Source organism: Triticum urartu, chromosome 4A (assembly GCF_056163025.1).
Source record: "Triticum urartu cultivar PI428250 chromosome 4A, HENAU_Tu73, whole genome shotgun sequence".
Taxonomy (NCBI): Eukaryota; Viridiplantae; Streptophyta; class Magnoliopsida; order Poales; family Poaceae; genus Triticum; species Triticum urartu.
Genome location: NC_141876.1, coordinates 345,517,649 through 345,537,119, shown reverse-complemented (window position 1 = coordinate 345,537,119; position 19,471 = coordinate 345,517,649). Strand labels below are relative to the sequence as shown.

Genomic DNA, 19,471 nt, shown 5'->3' with positions numbered 1-19,471 from the left:
GAGTATTCATGGGAGGACCAACACCAATAGAAGAAGAAGAAGAACCCTAGGAAATACGCCCCGAGGACTACATCATCATCGACGACACCGACTCCGACCCTAGTGATGATGACTTTGAAGACGAAGCTGGAGCAGACATCATGGAGTCTTCCACCGATCAAAATTTCTAGATGACTACCATATATTAGTAGTATTTCCGCCATGTATATAGTAGTAGTGAGCACTTTTGCGATAGTTCTAGACCGTTTGTATGCCCTTGCTTGATTGATTGAGTGAAATGATTGTGTTTGTCTCATGTGCATATGGGTAGTGTTCTCTCATTAGACCTCTTCTATTCTAAATCTCTTCCATCTAAAACCCTCAGATGCCTCCGAGACGTGACACCGGTTTTGCCTTTCCGCCGGAGCTCACCCAGTTGATCCAGCAGCAGAATGCGTTGATGAAATTGCTAGTTCAAAACCAGGGCAACAACAACAACAACAACCCACTGCTAGTGGACAACCTAGCCCATTTTCTAAGGTTACAGCCGCCGGTGTTTTCCAGTAGCACCGAGCCTATAGTTTCTGATGATTGGCTACGCCGAATTGGAAGGGAGTTGAACACCGCAGGTTGCACAGATGTTGAGAAGGTGCGCTTTGCCGCACATCAATTGGATGGACCAGCAGCCTCATGGTGGGAGAATTACACAGCCACTTTTCCTATAGACAATGTCACTTGGGACCAGTTTCAGCAAGCTTTCCGCACAGCCCATGTCTCCACTGGAGCTATGCAAATGAAGAAGCGGGAATTCTGCAACTTACGCCAGGGGAACCGTACTGTGGCTCAGTACGTGGATGAGTTTAGCAAGTTATCTCGCTACGCCCCTGATGATGTGGCCACAGATGCCGCGAAGCAGGATAAGTTTATGGAAGGGCTGAATGATGAGATGAGCATGCAGTTGATGGTAGCAACCTTCAACAACTACCAGGAGTTGGTAGATAAGGCTCTTATGATTAAAGGGAAACAGCAGCAGATTGAGAGCCGCAAGAGAAAGTATGGACAAGGGAAGTATAACTCAGGAGCTCAGTAGAAGCCTCGCCTAACCCCGAACAAGGGAGGACTTGTTCACAACCATGGAGGTCACAACCACACTGGAGGAGGATCACATAACCACAGTGGTGCTAAGAATGGGAATGGGGACAGAGCTAACAACAATCAAAACCGCTCCAACCCGTCCACTCCCGCCAAAAGAGACTTAAGTCAGGTTACCTATTTTAAGTGCGGGAAGACAGGGCACTATACCAATGATTGCCCCGAAGGAAGGAATGGAAACGGAAATGGAAGCACTGGGAAGAAGCCCAATCCATTCAACAAAGGACAAGTGAACCACGTTAACGTGGAGGAGGTTGAAGAGCAGCCGGACGCAGTAATAGGTAAGTTTTTGGTTAAGTCATTTACCACTCTTGTTCTTTTCGATACTGGTGCATCGCATTCATACATATCAAGGGGATTCGTGGATAAGTTTAAACTACCAACCCAAACCCTTAGGACCCCTCTTTTAGTGAGTTCACCCAGAGAAGAGTATATGGCTAGCCGATGGTGTGACCAGATACCCTTAACCATTGGTACACATGTTTTTCCGTCTGACCTAATTATCTTAGAGTCACAAGGATTGGATGTGATATTGGGTATGGACTGGATGTCAAAGTTTGGAGGAAGCATTGACTGTGCTAGTAAGTCGATTTATCTCACCACCCTGGAAGGAAAAAGGATTAAGTATGTATCTAGGCATGTGCCTAGGAGGAGTCAAGTGAATGCCCTTACGGGAGTTGTTCAGGAGGAAATGCCTGTAGTGAAGGATTACCCGGATGTTTTCCCAGAGGAGTTACTAGGCATGCCACCAGACAGAGATATTGAGTTTTTGATAGAGCTGTTACCAGGAACAGGACCAATATCCAAGAGACCCTATCGGATGCCCGCAAATGATCTGGAAGAAATTAAGAAACAGATCAAGGAGTTATTGGAGAAAGGATATATCCGAAGAAGTTCATCACCTTGGGGAGCCCCAGTACTTTTGGTTGAGAAGAAGGATAAATCCCTGAGGATGGTTGTTGATTATCGAGCATTGAATGAAGTGACGATTAAGAACAAGTACCCAATGCCGATGATCAACGATCTGTTTGATCAGTTGCAAGGAGCTAAAGTGTTTTCGAAGATCGATTTGCGATCGGGGTATCATCAGTTGAAGATACGAGAGAAGGACATACCAAAGATGGCGTTCACAACGCGATATGGATTATACGAGTACACGGTCATGTCGTTTGTACTGACTAACGCCCCTGCCTATTTCATGAGCATGATGAACAAGGTGTTCATGGAGTATTTGGACAAGTTTGTTGTGGTGTTTATTGATGATATCATGGTATACTCGAAGAACGAGGAGGAGCACAAAGAGCATTTACGTTTAGTTCTCGAGAAGCTCAGGAAACACCAGTTGTATGCTAAGTTTAGCAAATGCGAGTTTTGGCTGAAGGAAGTCGGATTCCTTGGACATGTTATATCAGGAGAAGGTATAGCAGTAGACCCCAGCAAGGTTCAGTCAGTCACTGAATGGTTGGCACCCACCTCAGTTAGCGAGATCCGCAGTTTTCTTGGACTCGCAGGATACTACCGGAGATTCATTGAGAATTTTTCCAAGATTGCAAAACCAATGACTGAACTGTTGAAGAAGGATACCAAGTTTAAATGGACAAAAGATTGTGAAGCAAGTTTTCAGGAGTTGAAGAAACGTTTGACTACAGCCCCAGTGCTAGTACTACCAGATATACATAAGGAATTCCAAGTGTATTGCGACGCCTCTCGCTTAGGACTTGGATGTGTGCTTATGTAGGATGGAAGAGTTGTTTCGTATGCCTCACGACAACTAAAACCTCATGAGTTGAATTATGCCACGCATGATTTGGAGCTAGTAGCTGTAGTGCATGCGTTGAAGACTTGGAGACATTACCTTATTGGAAACCGTTGTGATGTGTACACGAATCACAAGAGTTTGAAGTACATCTTCACCCAGTAGGAGCTGAACCTTAGGCAGAGGAGATGGTTGGAGCTTATAAAGGATTATGACATGAAGCTACACTATCATCCAGGAAAGGCCAATGTCGTAGCAGACGCATTGAGTCGGAAGAGTTATGCTAATACCCTTGAAAGTAAAGGACTGCCGAAGGAATTAGCAAAGGACATCATGGAACTTCGGTTAGAGATTGTACCTAGAAGGTTCATTGCCACAATGGAGGTTCAGTTGACATTGCTGGACAAGATTCGGGAAGCTCAGAAAGATGATAAAGAGATTGCCGAGATAAAGGAGAAGATGTGCAAAGGAAAGGCCAAAGGTTTTCGTGAGGATGAGCACGATACCCTATGGTTTGAGGACCGAGTTTATGTGCCCAACAACCGGGAGATCAGGAAGTTAATACTTCAAGGGGCCCATGACTCACCATACTCGATACACCCCGGAAACACCAAGATGTATTTGGATTTGAAGGAATGTTTCTGGTGGACTGGTATGAAGAAGGATATTGCCGAGTATGTAGCCGTATGTGATGTATGTCAGGGAGTTAAGGCAGAACATCAGAAGCCAGCAGGATTGTTACAGCCTATGCCGATACCCGAATGGAAGTGGGATAAACTTGGCATGGACTTTATCACCGGATTACCCAGGACTAAAGCAGGATATGATTCCATATGGGTAGTAGTTGATCGTTTGACCAAAGTAGCTCACTTCATCCCAGTGAAAACCACCTATACAAGTGCAAAGTTGGCCAAGATCTATATGTCCAAAATCGTATGTCTGCATGGAGTTCCGAGGACCATTGTATCGGATCGAGGAACACAGTTTACTTCAAAGTTTTAGCATCAGTTACACCAGACTTTGGGAACGAGATTGGAGTTCAGTAAAACGTTTCACCCGCAGACAGATGGACAGACTGAGAGAGTCAATCAAATTTTGGAGGACATGTTGAGAGCCTGTGCGCTAGATTATGGATCCAGTTGGGATGACAATTTGCCGTATGCAAAGTTCTCATACAATAATAGCTACCAAGCCAACTTGAAGATGGCACCGTTTGAAGCCCTGTATGGACGCAGGTGCAGAACACCGTTGATGTGGGATGAGGTAGGAGACCGACAGTTGTTTGGACCAGACTTGATTAAAGAATCTGAGGAGAAGGTAAAACTGATCCGACACCGACTGAAGATTGCTCAGTCCAGGCAGAAGAGTTATGCAGACTCAAAACGCCAGGAGGTAACGTACGAAATTGGAGACAGAGCATATCTGCGAGTATCGCCCTTGCGAGGAGTGAAACATTTTAGAGTTAAAGGAAAGTTAGCCCCGAGATTTGTAGGACCGTATCACATTTTGGAACGGATGGGAGAAGTCGCCTACAAGTTGGAGCTACCTGAGGGATTGTCAGGAGTCCACGATGTGTTCCACGTTTCACAGCTGAAGAAGTGTCATGCTGAGATGGCGGAAATACCATTAAGAGATACAGTACCCTTGGAGGCGATTCAGTTGGATAGTGATTTGACTTACGAGGAGAAGCCAGTTAAGATTCTTGAGTTTACCAGCAGAGTCACCCACAGTAAGGTTATCAAGTTTTGTAAAGTTTAGTGGAGCCACCATACCAAGGATGAAGCTACCTGGGAATGAGAGCATGATCTCCGCAAGGACCACCCATACCTATTTTCTAGCCAACCCGAATCTCGAGGGCGAGATTCATCTTAAGGGGGGTAGGTTTGTAACATCCCAAAATTTCAATTTGGAATGTTATACATAGATCATCCATGCATAGCATGTTTTATTGCTTTTCCGTTCCGTAATCCTCGAAATCCTAAGTAGCTCAAGGACCCTCGGAGAGAGTTGGGGATTTCCCGGTCTTCATATTTGATTATTTTATCAAATAATGAAAAGAGGATTTGATTTTAATTATTTCTCTTCGAAAAATATTTCACATTAAAAATTAAAGAGAGGAGATAATATGACTTCACCAAAATAAATGAAATATTGGAGGAAAAATATTAAAATTATTAAATTGATTTTTATTGGATTTTATTTGGATTTTATTTGCATTAGAAAAATTGCATGTTTTTCAAAATTGCATTTTACGGCCAAGAAAATGTTCATCTTGTTCTAAATATTTTATTTAGACGGTGAAGAATTGTTTTGGCATTTTTAGGTTTTTATTATTTTTTTCTTTTTAGGATTTTATCTCGGTTGGCGAAGTTTAAAAAAAACAAAAAAAGGGTTCGGCGCCGACTGGGCCTAAGGCCCAGCCGCGCCAGGCCGCCGCCGCCTCCTGTGCGCGCGCGCCGCCGCCGCCGCCACTCGGACCGGAGTCCGAGTTGGACTCGGCCTCCGCCGCGCCTTGCCCCTCCTCCAAGTCGCCGCCCCCGCCCCTTTATATACGTCACCACCCCCGCCCCCAACACTACCACCACCGCCGCCTAGCCCCGCCGCCCCTGCCGCGCGCAGCCGCCGCCGCCAAGCCCTGCCGCCCCGCGATCCGCCGCCCCGCACCCCGCCCCGATGGAGCCCCTCGCCGGAGGTAGCCACCGCGCCCCGCCACCGGTTTTTTATAAAAACCGTTTGGTTTTTTTGAAAACCCTAGATACGTTTTTTTCGGATTCGCCGGTTTTTCTCGGTTCTTCTAGTTAGCGGACGTTCGTCCGAACGTTCGTTTTAACAAATGGTTCCTCGCCCGTTAGAAAAAACTAACGAACGCTCGTTCATTAGTCTGTTCGTGAGTTTTCTTTTATCGGATTTATTCCCTCGAATTTTTCTGATCATGATTTCTGATCCGATCTTAGTTTCTGTTTATCTTTTCGCTCGTTTAACGGAATCAGACGATTCAAGCGCCTAGAGTTTCGTCTCGAAACCCTCTTTCCGTTTAACCAACTCAAACAAGTTTTTGCTACTGTAAAATTTGACCTAGTTTCAGATTAGTAAACGAAGCTTCTTTCTTTCGCCGTTTGAGTTTCATTGCTTCGTTTGATTTGATTCTTTTTGCGAACCGGAGTTCTTAATTTGAACTTTCTGGTCAACCTCTCTTATTTGAGTTTTGCTTGTGCATCGTTGCTTGTTACTTATGTATGTTATTGTTTGCTTGTGATAGAATTCCCGGAGTGCGAAGCGTGTTACTACGAGTCTCTAGGATTCGTGGATCGTCAGCAAGGCAAGTAACACTTTGATCATATCCCATTATTACCCAGTTTGTATGCATTAGTTCCAATCCTCAAACATTGCATGATTAGGATGTCATTAACTTGTGGGTTGGGAAGTAGTTGCTGAGGTAGAACCTATTGCCCTGTTACATTCAAACCCTTGGGAGTTACTTCTACGTATTGCTTATTGCTATGCTATGCTCGTAGATGTGGTTTGGGTTTGAGTGAAATTCATGTCAGATGTGAGATTGTTAATTAATGGTTCAACTTAAGGTGGCAACTTAATCAAACAACTGGGTGGATTGAGGCACCTGGAGAACCCAGTGTTGTCTGTTTTTTTGGAAATCCCGGGGTACGCGTGTGATCTTCCTATGGACCGCCACCCAGGCTCAAAGGGAACTGAGATGATTCATGCTAGAAACTTCCGTGTGCAGCCACAAGCTATTATGGGCTCTAGCATAGTTGAGTAAGTTACGTGAAGCTCTTGAAGACGTAGATCAGCAGGTAGTGGGTTTTGTAGGTTTGGTATGGTCTACCCGGAGTAGAGAGTTAACGTTTCTGAAAGACTGTGTCTCGGTCATCCATTTCTCAAACACCATGTAGTGCGAGAAATTCAATGGAGGCGATCGAGTCTTGTGGGGAAAAGTGCGCAAACCTCTCCAGAGTATACAATCTAATCATGATTAGCCGTGTCCCCGGTTATGGACAATTCTTGAGTATCTAGTACTTGGGTTATCACATGTATCTCACCATGCTTAATTAATACTGTTGGGTTGTTAATTCACTTTAATTGGGATTGAGTTGGGGATACCTTCTCAATGATGTTTCAACCACCATGATAGTAAATTAAAATCTATTCCGTTGTTGTAGGGAAAAATTGGCTTTTCGCAAAACTACAACCATACAGCTTTCCACCAGCCATATATGCATGTAGTGATAGCATTATTCTGTTTCTGCTCTACTGTGTTATTTTTCCAGCATATTCCTTGTGCTGACCCGTTTTTGGACTGCAACGTATTATGTTGCAGACTTTTCAGACGAGGATTAAGGTTCGTTAGGTCGTTGCCGTGCAGCTCAGCTATGCCGTTGGAGTTGATGGACTCACTTTATCTTCCAAGCCTTCCGCTGTTATCGCATTAGATGGCCTTAAGCCATATTATTGTAATAAGTTCTCTTTGGAGACATTCGATGTAATAGTGTGTGATTGCTACTCTGTTATAAATCCTTCGAGTACTGTGTGTGTCAGCATTATCGATCCAGGGATGACACTGAAGCACAGAGACTTGACCATTTGAGGTCGGGTCGCTACATCATAGGAAGCCGAATCAAATAGATTATTCTTTATAATATTTTTTCAAAAGAAACCAATGTCAGCAAATTGATTTTTAAGCTGGCCTATTGACCCTAAATTTTCAGAAGAAGTACCCGGATCTTTTGCATTGGCAAAGTTTGAACATATCTGTTAAAGGAGATTTTATATGACATTATGGACACGTATCAAGAAGGAAATGACAAGGATTTAAGGATGATCAGGTGCCAATTCGGAAAACCTTTATCCCGGAGCACAACCTGTCATATTTGTTCTTGTGTTTATTTTTTGTAGGATCAGTTTAACATGAATAAATCCAAATTAAACTGGGGGCTAATGTCGGGGATATACCCCATGGTGTAACCCGGCCGGAGATATGACCCGGCTGCGACTTAGCGCTTCATCGGTAACCCGCCTGAAGACTGGCGAATCACTTATGACCCGACCGGGCCTAGAGACTCATTAATTACTTGGCAGGCGGGTCAGAGGAGTGACAAGACCCGATGGCCCAGAAGGCCAACTCATGTTATGTTAGGCCAGCTTAAGAGGATAGGCATAAGGAGTATTCCCTTACAAAGGAAGCAAGACTAGGATTCCACGTGTAATAGAATAGTCCTAGTTCTACTAGGACTCCACATGTAACCCTCCCCTCCAACTTATATAAGGAGGGACAGGGCACCCCAAGAGGGACAAGTTTTCACAAGTTTAGACAAATAAGTTAATAGATCTCAAGATAGAGGTAGCGAAAGAGCACCCTTGTAATCGTGAGCATCATCATCAATATCAATGAAGCGGGATGTAGGCTTTTACCTCCACCGTGAGGGGCCGAACCTGGGTAAAACCTCGCGTCTCTCATCCCACTCAACCCCTCTCAAGCTACCACATAGATGCATTGACCACACGACTAAGTCCTCACACTAAGGACATCTGCCGAGACAAAACCACGACAAATACCACAACTCAAATCAAAACAAAGGATTGGGCTTCCCAAATAAGCCGAAAACAAATACATAACCCCACATGCATTTGTTGGAAGGAAAATCCTTGGTAACTACTTGAATTCCCACCTAAGAACTCCTGAAACTCTCGGTTATGCAATCTGGTACAACAAGTACAAGGAGCAAATATCATCACACAACTCCTAGCAGAATTCTACGCTCTAAATGTACCGTCTCCTCAACACATAACCAAGAACCTTGGAAACTGTGTACCTCAGACCTTTGAAAAACATCTAATATACTAGTTATGGAAATACATCTGATCGCTCTCCCTAGTACTGGGTGGTTCTAAACTACTCTCACCACAAGGAGTATAGAAGCGTTTTCGATGTCGGTGTCCTCTGATATTCCAGAACTAAAATGATAAGCACTGTGACAAAAACACCTTGGAGCTCAACTCCTTGGGACACTTCCATAGCCTCTAAATGATAGGAGGCACCAATAACAGAGTTCACGTCATAATGATGTCAAACCGATTCCTACAATACCCGCATGATCCTAAAAAAATTGAGTGGGAAGAGTAATGGAATAAAAACACCTATGTCACAATTCCTCACCAAAGCGACTAAGGGGATAAGCAGCAAAAATAATTCCTACTATCTGATATATAGCTAGACTCAAAATAGGTTTTTTTCTAGATACAACAACGGCAATGGTTCGATCAATCAAGGGGCTCCTGCGGTCGGTAAGACTCTGATACCAACTTGTAGCGCCCAAGATGCGATTCTATCCCAATCATGTTATGAGTTCATGATTGGGGCTCAAACGCATTTCGAGCGCATAGCAAGGTGGATATCATTACAACATACCATGTACTAAATAGATGAGAATACAAGGTAAAGGCTTACACTCGCCACAAGCTACACCATGAATACAATAGTACATCTATACATAGCCATCATCATATACAAGAGCAAGATCTGGCTACGGATGAAATCAAATGAAAAAGAAGAACAACATACACCCTGCTAATCCCAGGCACCCAACCCGGAACTTATCCCTTGATCGAAGAAGAAGCAGAAGAACTCCAAAACAAGCAACCATCGCTCTCAGGTCAGATCATCGCATTACCTATACCTGCAACTATTGTTGTAGTAATCTGTGAGCAACAAGGACTCAGCAATCCCATTACCATGGGTATCAAGACTAACAAAACTTAATGGGTATGGAATGTATAAGTGGTGATGTTGTAGCAAGCACTAAGCATTTGTATGGTGGCTAACTTATGAGTACAAGAATAAGAAGAGAAACTACGCATAACGGTTGCAATCTATTAATGATCAAGAAGTGATCCTGATCTACTTACGATTCACTCATAACCCCACAATGTTCTTCTCTCGAACCACACTTGAAAAGAGACGGTCACGGTTACACACGTGGTTGGTATATTTTTAATTCGGACATAGTGTCAAGTTCTCTACAACCGTATATTATAAATTTCCAATCTGCCACATAATCGGGGGCACAGCTCTCGAAAAGAATAAACCATGTAGGGGTGTCCCAACTTAGTCCATCATAAACTCTCACAATTTGCGGAGGTAAATCTCCATCTCGGGACAACCCAATCAAGCTTGGAATCCCAGTGCACAAGACATTTCGACAACGGTAAAACAAAACCAGCAAGACCTCCCAATGTGCCGACACCTTGATAGGAGCCGCGCATATCTCGCCTCAGGCCATGATCGGATGGGACAAGCTATGAGTAAAACCAATCCTCAAGTTTTCTCGTAGTGGCCCCGCAGGCTGCCCGGTTTGGACAAGCACTCATGAGGAGGACTGGCCCAAATTGTTGATTAATTATCCTTAGGTGCTAGCTGGTCCCTGTGCAAGTTTTAGTTGTTATTAGGCAAATGGTATAACCAAAGTTGGGCCTTGCTGGAAGAGTTTAGTCAAAGCAAACCGTCAAGGGGGTCAAATAAACCCTGACCATGTTAGGAACACAAATCAAGGAACATAACACCGGTATGACGAAAACTAAGACAGCAAGAGTGCAACAAAACACCAAGCAAAAGGCTAATCCATCCACCCATTACCAAGTATACTAGACCGTGACGGTGCGCGTTGCCGCGCCCGTCCATTTTTACAATAGAATGATAGTGAATTCAGAAATATATGGATACATAGAAATGTATGTTATTATGTGTTAATCAAAAGTAACCACAAATCTTAAGTAGAAGGGTAACTTGTTTTTACCAATCACCATGATATGGGTATGTACACTCTTGATGTCAGAACGGTAAAATGGCATAACAGCTATGTTAATTAGTTAACTACGAAAATCTAATGGATCATCTTTTTCTGAAGATCTGGAACTTATGGTTACTTCATGATCACCCTAAGTCGCATCGCCGTGAAAATTTCTGGAAACAAAATAGCTTAGCAACACAGAAGCACATAGCGATGATGGTCATAAATAGCATGTTGTAATTGTTGCTACGTGCTGTAGGCGAGCATCACATTTGTTAAAATTAGATATTATACATAGCTAGGCGCACGGAAGAAACATAAATAACAAAAATGGAAGTAATAACATTACGGAATCAAAAAATATGTGAGGATTGATATATACCTCCTAATAGCATATATCAGTCATATGATCAGTTCACATTTCAGTTAGAAAAAAGTGCAATGTATCCTTGAATATTGACATGAATTTGCGTAACATGCGGATCACTACAATACATTACACTAACTATGAGCATATAAACATATAGTCCATCTAAGAAGACAGGGCCTTCTATGCATGTCTCAAATTATGGCACTGCAGTGCTATCAAGCAGAATGAAAACTTGTAAAATCCACCTGCATGGGTGAGAGAGTTAGGGAATATGGCACACGAGACTGAGAAAAATATTTTTCTTTATTTAATTTATTTTGATTCCATCTTAGATGCTAATACACAACTAAAACTATAAATCAATAATTCAAAAAATTCAAAAATTCACAAAAAAAGAACAAATCAGGCCAAATAAGGTAAGTGTGCATCATTTTAGTAACATATAAGTCTGAGTAACATTACCATTAGTTAATATGCTTATGCTATTTGTCCCAATAATAAATCATATGGGTCCAGAGATAAACAAATTTATATTTTACTTCTTCAGCAAGCGCATAGTTGTATTAGAATTTTGTATAGGAAGAGCCAAAGACATCGTAGAAAACTTTCTTTTCTTGTTGTAGAGGACAACAATGGTGGAATCATATGAAACAAAGACTGCTATAGTCCTATGGACAAGTATGTAGTAACCAAAGGGACTGTTATGAGACAAAGATTTATTAATACATAGCAAATATGTTGAATGTTTTTAATAGTTTGTTGTGGTCCTTCATTTTTTTACTTGATCCAACTATCTTGTAAAATCTATACGTTGTTTTTACTCTTCATAACTACACAAACACAAACACAATCTGTTACAAATTTAATCAAAATGATAGAATCAGCATGGCATGTCTAATTTCTGGTATCATTTTGTGAGGATAAAATAAGAGATTGCTGCCCCTAGCTAATTCCATCTATATCAAGAAATTACTGCAGCCTAAATCCTAGTGCGGACTAATATTATCACATAGAATAAATTAACGAAGGGCCGACTAACCAAAAATTTTCCTTCCCATTGTCACTGTCGTCGGGCTTCGATGGCCGGGCTCGACCATCAGTGCGATATAGCAAGCATGGTACTGTATGTCGATATGTATCAAATTGGCAAGCAATGCATCAAAACCAACCTGTGCTGACTTGTTTACTATTTTCAGCTTCCTCTCAGCTCCGACCATAAATTCACAAGGTACCCATATATAGATGCATAATAATAGAAAAAACTTTATAAGTTTAATAATCTGACAACTTACTGACAAAATTAAAATCCTCTATATTTCATGGTGTAACTTTCAGCAGGGCAAGCGTCAAAATGGATTTATTGACATCAAATTGCAGGAAAAGAACATTATAGGCTGAGATAAGGAACTCATTTTTCGTGCTGTGCAATTTGTTAAATGAATGGCAGGATAAAGAATATGTTAGACGCACTAAAACCAGTAGAATTACACATACAGGTAGCATGGGCTCCATCGTCCAGTTCTCCTTCCCCATTCCCCTCCATACTTCCGCAGATCCTTCACCGGTGGGCATGGTTGACATTCATCTTCCCCCCTTCTCCAAGTGTCCCCTCCTTCCTACCTACCCTCTTTCCCCAACTCTGCATCGAGTTACAGATTTTTTTTCTTTAGTGATGCTATTCTTTGCACCCCCAAAATTAAAGCAGGTTCTCTGGATTAATCGACTGAACTTCGGTTTCACTAGGTTGGCTTATTCTGCTGCATAAGAAGTTTTGTGAAAGTGATCTGATAGGCATAATGTGTTCATATCCAGAATGTGATGTGGAGGCATCAGCACCTTGAACAATATTCCTGTTTCGTTTGTGCATTTTTAACTTGCTAACTAACCTGCTACATATATAGGGCAAAAACAACAGGCAGTACTGCAATTATTTCAATCAATCATAGAGAGTGGCATCATATTGTACGAATAGAAAGGTAAATATAATATGCATAGATAGTTAGATGGCGCACAAGTTAAATGAGGCATAACAGCATATGAGGATACTCATACTAACCTGTCCGTTGACCACTGGATATTGGTAGATTCAGCTGCAAGAAAGAAAGAAATCCATTTTTTTTCTCTTTCCTTTTTTGCGGGGAGAAATCCGTCCTCTAGAGATCCTGCAATCATTTCGAATTATGAGCCAAAGAACAAATTCATAAAAGGGATAACATTTCAGCAGATTGCAAAAACTCAGATGATTACCCTAAGTGCACTGTGCACTTGGTCAAAGAATAATGCGAGCAGCAAGGGATAATCTGTAGATGTCTCTAAACTATTATAGAAAAAATTCGACAAAAACATTGAATTTAAAATCAGCACATCATATTCTAAATGGGTAATCCCTAAACCGTTTAATCCAGCATAATGAGCTAACCTACCAGAACGTACCTGCGTTGTTTGTGAACAGAAAGAACAACATCAATGAAACAAATTTTGAAAATGGATGAAGAATTGGGGGAAGAGGGGGTGGGGGTGGGGGGTAGGAAGGAGGGGGGATTAGAATAACTTAGAGACCTAAGCATCACCAATCTCTGTCACAGAATGGTTTGGGGAAGGAGCAGGAAGGAGCAGCGGCCAGGTTGGGATTATATGGGCGCCTGTGACTTAAAGATAAATATGAATGGACAAACGAAACTGACCTGTTTTTATGGCCATTAACCAATCAATCAATCACTGGCGATAGAACTCCAATCGACATACTACTATTCGTCGTTACTGCATTGTCCCGTCGCGCTGTGCAAGTGCGACCGAGCGGACACCGTGCCATCGCCCGTCAAGGCCGTTCGTCGCGTCGGTCAGATCACAGCGCGGTGGCCATGGGAGTCGTCTCTCCCGCATCGATCGGAGCCCAACATGGTCGCGAAGACCGAGGAGCCGCCACGCGAATGAGGAAGGCTGCGACCTTGTGATTGTGAACCAAACGAGGGTTGCGAGTCATGTATTTTTTTCCCTTCAGCTTTTTTTAGACAACTTTTTTCCCTTGATTTTTTTAGACAACCTCACGAAGCTTTATTAATTTTCCCTTCAGCTGCACCTGCACGGATGGGAGGCTGCTAGAAGCCCATTAAGGCCAATTTAACGACAGAGGCCCAAAAAAGTGACCGGAGAAGCGGCCCAGGACGATTAGCGCTCAACTGTAGCGAACGAGGCGAGCGTGCATGCGATCCCAGGCCAATCTGACGGCCGAAAATGGTAACAAGTGACGATCCGACGACTCTGAACGTTGATGGTCTGGGAGGGCTCGAAAGTTGCATAGTTATAATGATTCTAAATAGATGCATTAATTAAATAACAGATATTGTGATATCCCATGATATCCATGTCCCAACATGGAACAACCTCAAACTGCACCTGCAACTAGCAACGCTATAAGAGGGGCTAAGCAAAGTGGTAACATGGCCAAACAACGGTTTGCTGGGATGGTAGAAAGGTTAGAGGCTTATCATGACACTTTGGGAGTCTTGATAAACAAGTGGTAGGTAGCGCGACATAGCGATAGCATCGAGATAACTAGCAAGCAAAGATAGTAGCGGTATTCAAGGTAATGGTCATCTTTCCTGAAATCCCACTAGGAAGAAGACTGAATCCATGATGTAGACGAATCAACGTAGTCGAATTAATCCTCACAATCGCAACGTTACCGGAACTATCAAGAAGAAGCAACACTAGAAAGAAGAAACAACATGGTAAACCAACAAGCATAATCATGGCATGATGCACAATCAAGTATGATGGATGTCCGGTTTAATGAGTCATGGAATGGCAAAGTGCAACAAACAATACTACAAATTAAGTGGAGCTCAATATGCAATGAGTTACATATTGACGAAACACCACATGCGAATTATTTAGTGCGCTCTCGTTTATGAAAAAGACAAGCTTAAATATTGGTTAACATGGCAAGACGTGAAGCATAACTAAACTAACTATTTAGGCAAGTTTAAATGAGGCCAAAAATAACAAACTACAATTATGGAAAATCCCCACATGCATATTTCAAATTTGGTATTGTTCTACCCTATACATAATTTTAGAGTTGTTAAACATGCAAAGTAATGCCACCATGTTAAACTATGCACTTTTCTAACCCATTTACATATAAAGTTTATTTAATTCGGAGCTATGATTATTTAGTTATGAAATAAATCATTTCAACATCTCATTGATGCAAATTAATGCAAATCAATTTTTAACATTTTTAACATGGATGAAAGTTGCAAATTATGAAAGTACATGAAATTCTAAGCATTTTACATATAAAGTTTGTTTAATTACAATGCACGGATTATGAGTTATTAATGCATGAACATGGAGGGTTTTTTTTCTGTAACGCAAGTTTTCTCTGGATAATTACTAAAATCGCTGGACAGAAAAAAGACAGAATGGGCCAAAACTGCACTTGGGCCGATAGTGCAAAGGTAGCCGCAGCAGTGGCTCACCATGGGCTGAGGCCCGGTCGGAGCAGAGGAGGCTGACTGGGCTGGCGACGCTGCGGCCCAGGTCGCGGGTTAACGTGGTCAGCAGGATGTGGTCAATGCACGCAGTCGTGTGAGCGCGGGGGGGGGGGGGGGGGGGGGGGGGGGGGGCGATGCAGAGGACGCCCGCAGAAGCAGGGCTCGAGCACGAGCTCGCAGGCAACGGGGAGATGGTGCAAGGCAGGGCTCCGGCGGCGTAGTCAACGGGCAAGAGAGGCCGCCGACCAACAGGGATGGCCGGAGAAGGTCCCGTGGAGGTGGTCGGCGCTGTAACAGGGAACATCGACAGAGGGGGTCGGGTGAGATAGCGGAAGACTCACCGAAGAAGAGAAAGGGGAAGGGAGAAGGGGCGGTGAGGAAGACCTGCTAGTGCTGCTCATCGGTAGGAGGACGGCGAGGGCGGAGCAAGGCGGCGGCGTGGGCGACGAGGTGGAGGTTGGGGACGACTCGTTCTGGCCAGAGACAAGGCCATGGGCGGCGCTGTTCGGGACTATCGCTACTTCTTGCGGGGTGCTCGGGGCAGGGGCTTTAGGACGGCCATGTCAGTTCCGGTCAGCGGCAAGAGATCAGGCCATAGGGAGAGGCAGGGGCAACAAGAAAAAACAGGGGGAGTGGGAGAAGAGGAGCGACAAGGAGGTCCTGGCCTGATGATAGCGGGGCTGCTGCTAGCTCTTGGTGAGCGGCTGGTCTAGCAGCTCAGCTGCAGGGGAGCGGGGATCGATCTAGGAGTGAGCGGGGCTCCTCCTCGAGCGGGGATGCTCGGCAAGAAGAGGGAGGCGGCACTGAGAGCCGGGTGGCTAGGTCGGGAGACTAGGAGAAGGTTGGTGGCGACGGATCTGGAAGCTATGGGTGATTGGAGGGTTTGGATCAGGGGCAATCCGGAGGTGGAAGGAGATAGGATGACTGGCGGCGGTGGGACTTGGTGGCGGAGGAGGAGGTTGGTACAGGCCATGAGCAGCGGTGCGGTTGACCCGCGACGAGGCTTGCGAGGCGAGCAAGGATCGAGAGGAGTGGAGTGCTTCAGGAGGAAGGGAAGGTGGATTTGGCTGGGAAAGTGAGGAGGATTTGGGATGAGCGGCAGCGGCGACGAGACAGGTTCCTAGGATCTAGGTTTGGATAAAATTGGTAGGTCTTTGTCTGCTATTTATAACATAGACAGATTGGGGGAGTGGTTTGGAGCCATATGATCCAAACCGATCGGCCATGTTCGACCGGTTCGGGTCCGGGGGGAGTTTCAGACACGCACATGAAGGGGTATGTGTACTATGGAGAAAGACTTTGGTTTAGGCAAGAGAGAAAACAAAAAACAATGTTGCAAGTGTGGTTGATCTCAGAATGACCAATCATGACAAGGGAGAGATGTGACAATGACGAATAGATGCAAGTTTGGAAAATGATGACAAAAGAGTGCCGGTGCAATGCGAATGATGCGATGAAGATTGCAACAAAAAAACAACACATGGCGATAACGGAATAAATGGAAGGCATCTGGAGCGTCGGTTTTGGCGCGTCACACTAATCTTGGCCTGATCTATATATCAGTGACAGAAAAGGACAAGACACACATTTTTCACTAAGTATAAATGATGGTTTCTTGTCATCCAACAATATTATCACTTTGGAATACTTTTTATAACAATTCATATTATTGCTAGGTTACTTCATGCTTACCCTTGTGGTTTACCGAACCACTCTTACGAGAGAGTAAATAGTGTACGAGGTGCTCGACCGCGAGAGTAAAACCCAACAGAACCTCGCCGACCTTGACGTGTGGCTATAGGAGGAAATACCGATGGCCGCAGCCAAAGCGTGTGACTTCTACCACCATTTTTAAAGCACGTGAGATCCCCCGGTGTTCTAGGGCCCCTTTGACTCATAGGGATCCTATTAGTAGCTAGTAAATGTAATGGGATCCCTTCAATTAAAAATTTACAAAAAATATGGGATCCTTTAGTTAAGTAGCTATATGTTCAAAACTACTTGGCGGACTAAGCTGAAACTTTCCCACTTCGTGCAATATGTCTATGTAGAAATACCAGAATTTTTTATGGTTTTTTGGAGAAACTTGAATTTTTGGTTCGTTTTACAAAATGGTTGTGACGCCCGGGTAATCATGCTACAGTAATTTCACGCTAATGATGCCACGTCACCTCGGTTACTGTTATTAATCTCGCAATGGTTCAAAAACGGTTCGAATTTAAATTTAAAATCAAGTCAAACGATTAAAGTTTTCAAAAGTCAAAACTAAAATGTTCTTAATGTGACAAATAAATCATGAATATTATTGGTGGAGTAAAAACATCTTTATAAAATATTTAAATACCCTTAAGTGATTAAAACAACATCAAAACAATTAGTTATACTCCTAAAATAGTTTATCAAATACTAAACTATTTTTATTCTGAGGTAAAACTCCTTAGAACAGTGGATTAATTTGACACACTATTTTTGGAGCTATTTTCATATTTTACTAAACCAAAAATATAGTACAACTAAAATAAAAGAGAAATGAATAAAAGGTAAATAAAATAAAATAAAGAGAAAGCATTCACCCCCGGGGCTCCGGCCCAGCAGGCCACCGGCCCAACTGGGCCACGACCCACCAGGCCGGCCCAACCGGCCACCCTCACTCCCCATATCCCCCCACCACCAAACCCTAACCCACCCCGTCGCCCCACTCCCCCCACGACGCCACCTCTCCCACCTCCCGATCCAGATTGGATCGGGATCGAACCACCCCACCTCCCTGACGACGCCCGCCGCCGCCGGACCTCCACCACGTCTAACGCCGCCCCTGCCTCCTCCCAGGCCCCCCGCCACTCGACTGGATCGGGGAGGGGCCAAATCCCGCGCCGGCCGAACGCACCTCGACGCCGGCGCCCATCCCCTGCGTCTTCGCCCGTCGTCACCGGCCTGCCTCCCCATCGCCGCCTCATCTCCGACCCCCGCCCCACGCCCCACTGCCCGGTGCCCTGCAACCCCTTGTGAGGCCCCCCTCCTTCCCCTTTTCCCCGCAGCCACCGCCGTGCGCTCGCGCTCCGCCACGCCGTGGCTCCGCTCACCGCGGCCCCGCTCCTCCTCCGCGTGCGTGCTCGCGCTCGCCGCGCGCAGACCACGTTCGCCCGTGCCCTGCCTTGATGAGGCCTCGTTGGCCGCGTCCCGGATACGCCCTGTGCGTGCGCCGCCCGCGCCTTGCCTCCCTCCCGCATGCGTGTTGCTGCTTCTGTCGCGCGCCCGCCTGCCTTTGGCCGCGGCCACCCATGCCGTCCGCACGCCCAGCTGCCTCCCCTGCCGCCCTGCCCTGCACCGCCCGTTCCCCTGGCCGCAGCTGTCGGCGGCCACTTGGCCGGAGGTTGCCACCGGCGGTGGCTGTGGCCTCGTCCCCTTCCGGGCGGTAGCCCGCTAACCCGAACCCGCTGTGGCCCTTTGGCCCAATGACAGTGGGCCCCTGCCCAAGAATGTTTATTAAAAAAAGGGAAATTATAAATAAATAAAATATTAATTAATTAATTAAGTTAATTAATTATAATTAGAATAACCTAATCACTAATTAACCTAATTAACTGTTAGTTAATTAAAACAGAGTATGACGAACGGGACCCACCTGTCAGGTTGACCAAGTCAACTACTGACGTCATGCTGGTCATGATGACGTCAGCAGACACTATTCTGGATAATGTTGATTAAATTAATTAATTAAATACTTAAAATGTTTTAAATCTTTTAAAATCAATATAAAATAAACCGTAGCTCGGATGGAAAAACTTTGTACATGAAAGTTGCTCAGAACGACGAGACGAATTCGGATACGCAGCCCGTTCGTCCGCCATGCGTCCCTAGCATAGTGAACCTGCAACATTTCACCTCCGGTTCATCTGTCCGAAAACGCGGA

General features: G+C 44.4%; 1 long non-coding RNA gene across 2 annotated transcripts; it reads right to left on the bottom strand.

Moving 5' to 3' along the window:
• Positions 1-11,066: 11,066 nt before the first annotated feature.
• On the bottom strand, positions 11,067-17,052 carry LOC125551550 (uncharacterized). Of its 2 annotated transcripts, none has more exons than XR_007302781.2 (2): positions 13,493-17,052; positions 11,067-13,221 (listed from the first exon to the last, which is right to left on the bottom strand). It is a non-coding gene; the product is annotated as an uncharacterized LOC125551550 (long non-coding RNA). The 2 variants fall into 2 exon arrangements; XR_007302782.2 differs by having other exon boundaries at positions 15,544-17,052.
• Positions 17,053-19,471: the final 2,419 nt, after the last annotated feature.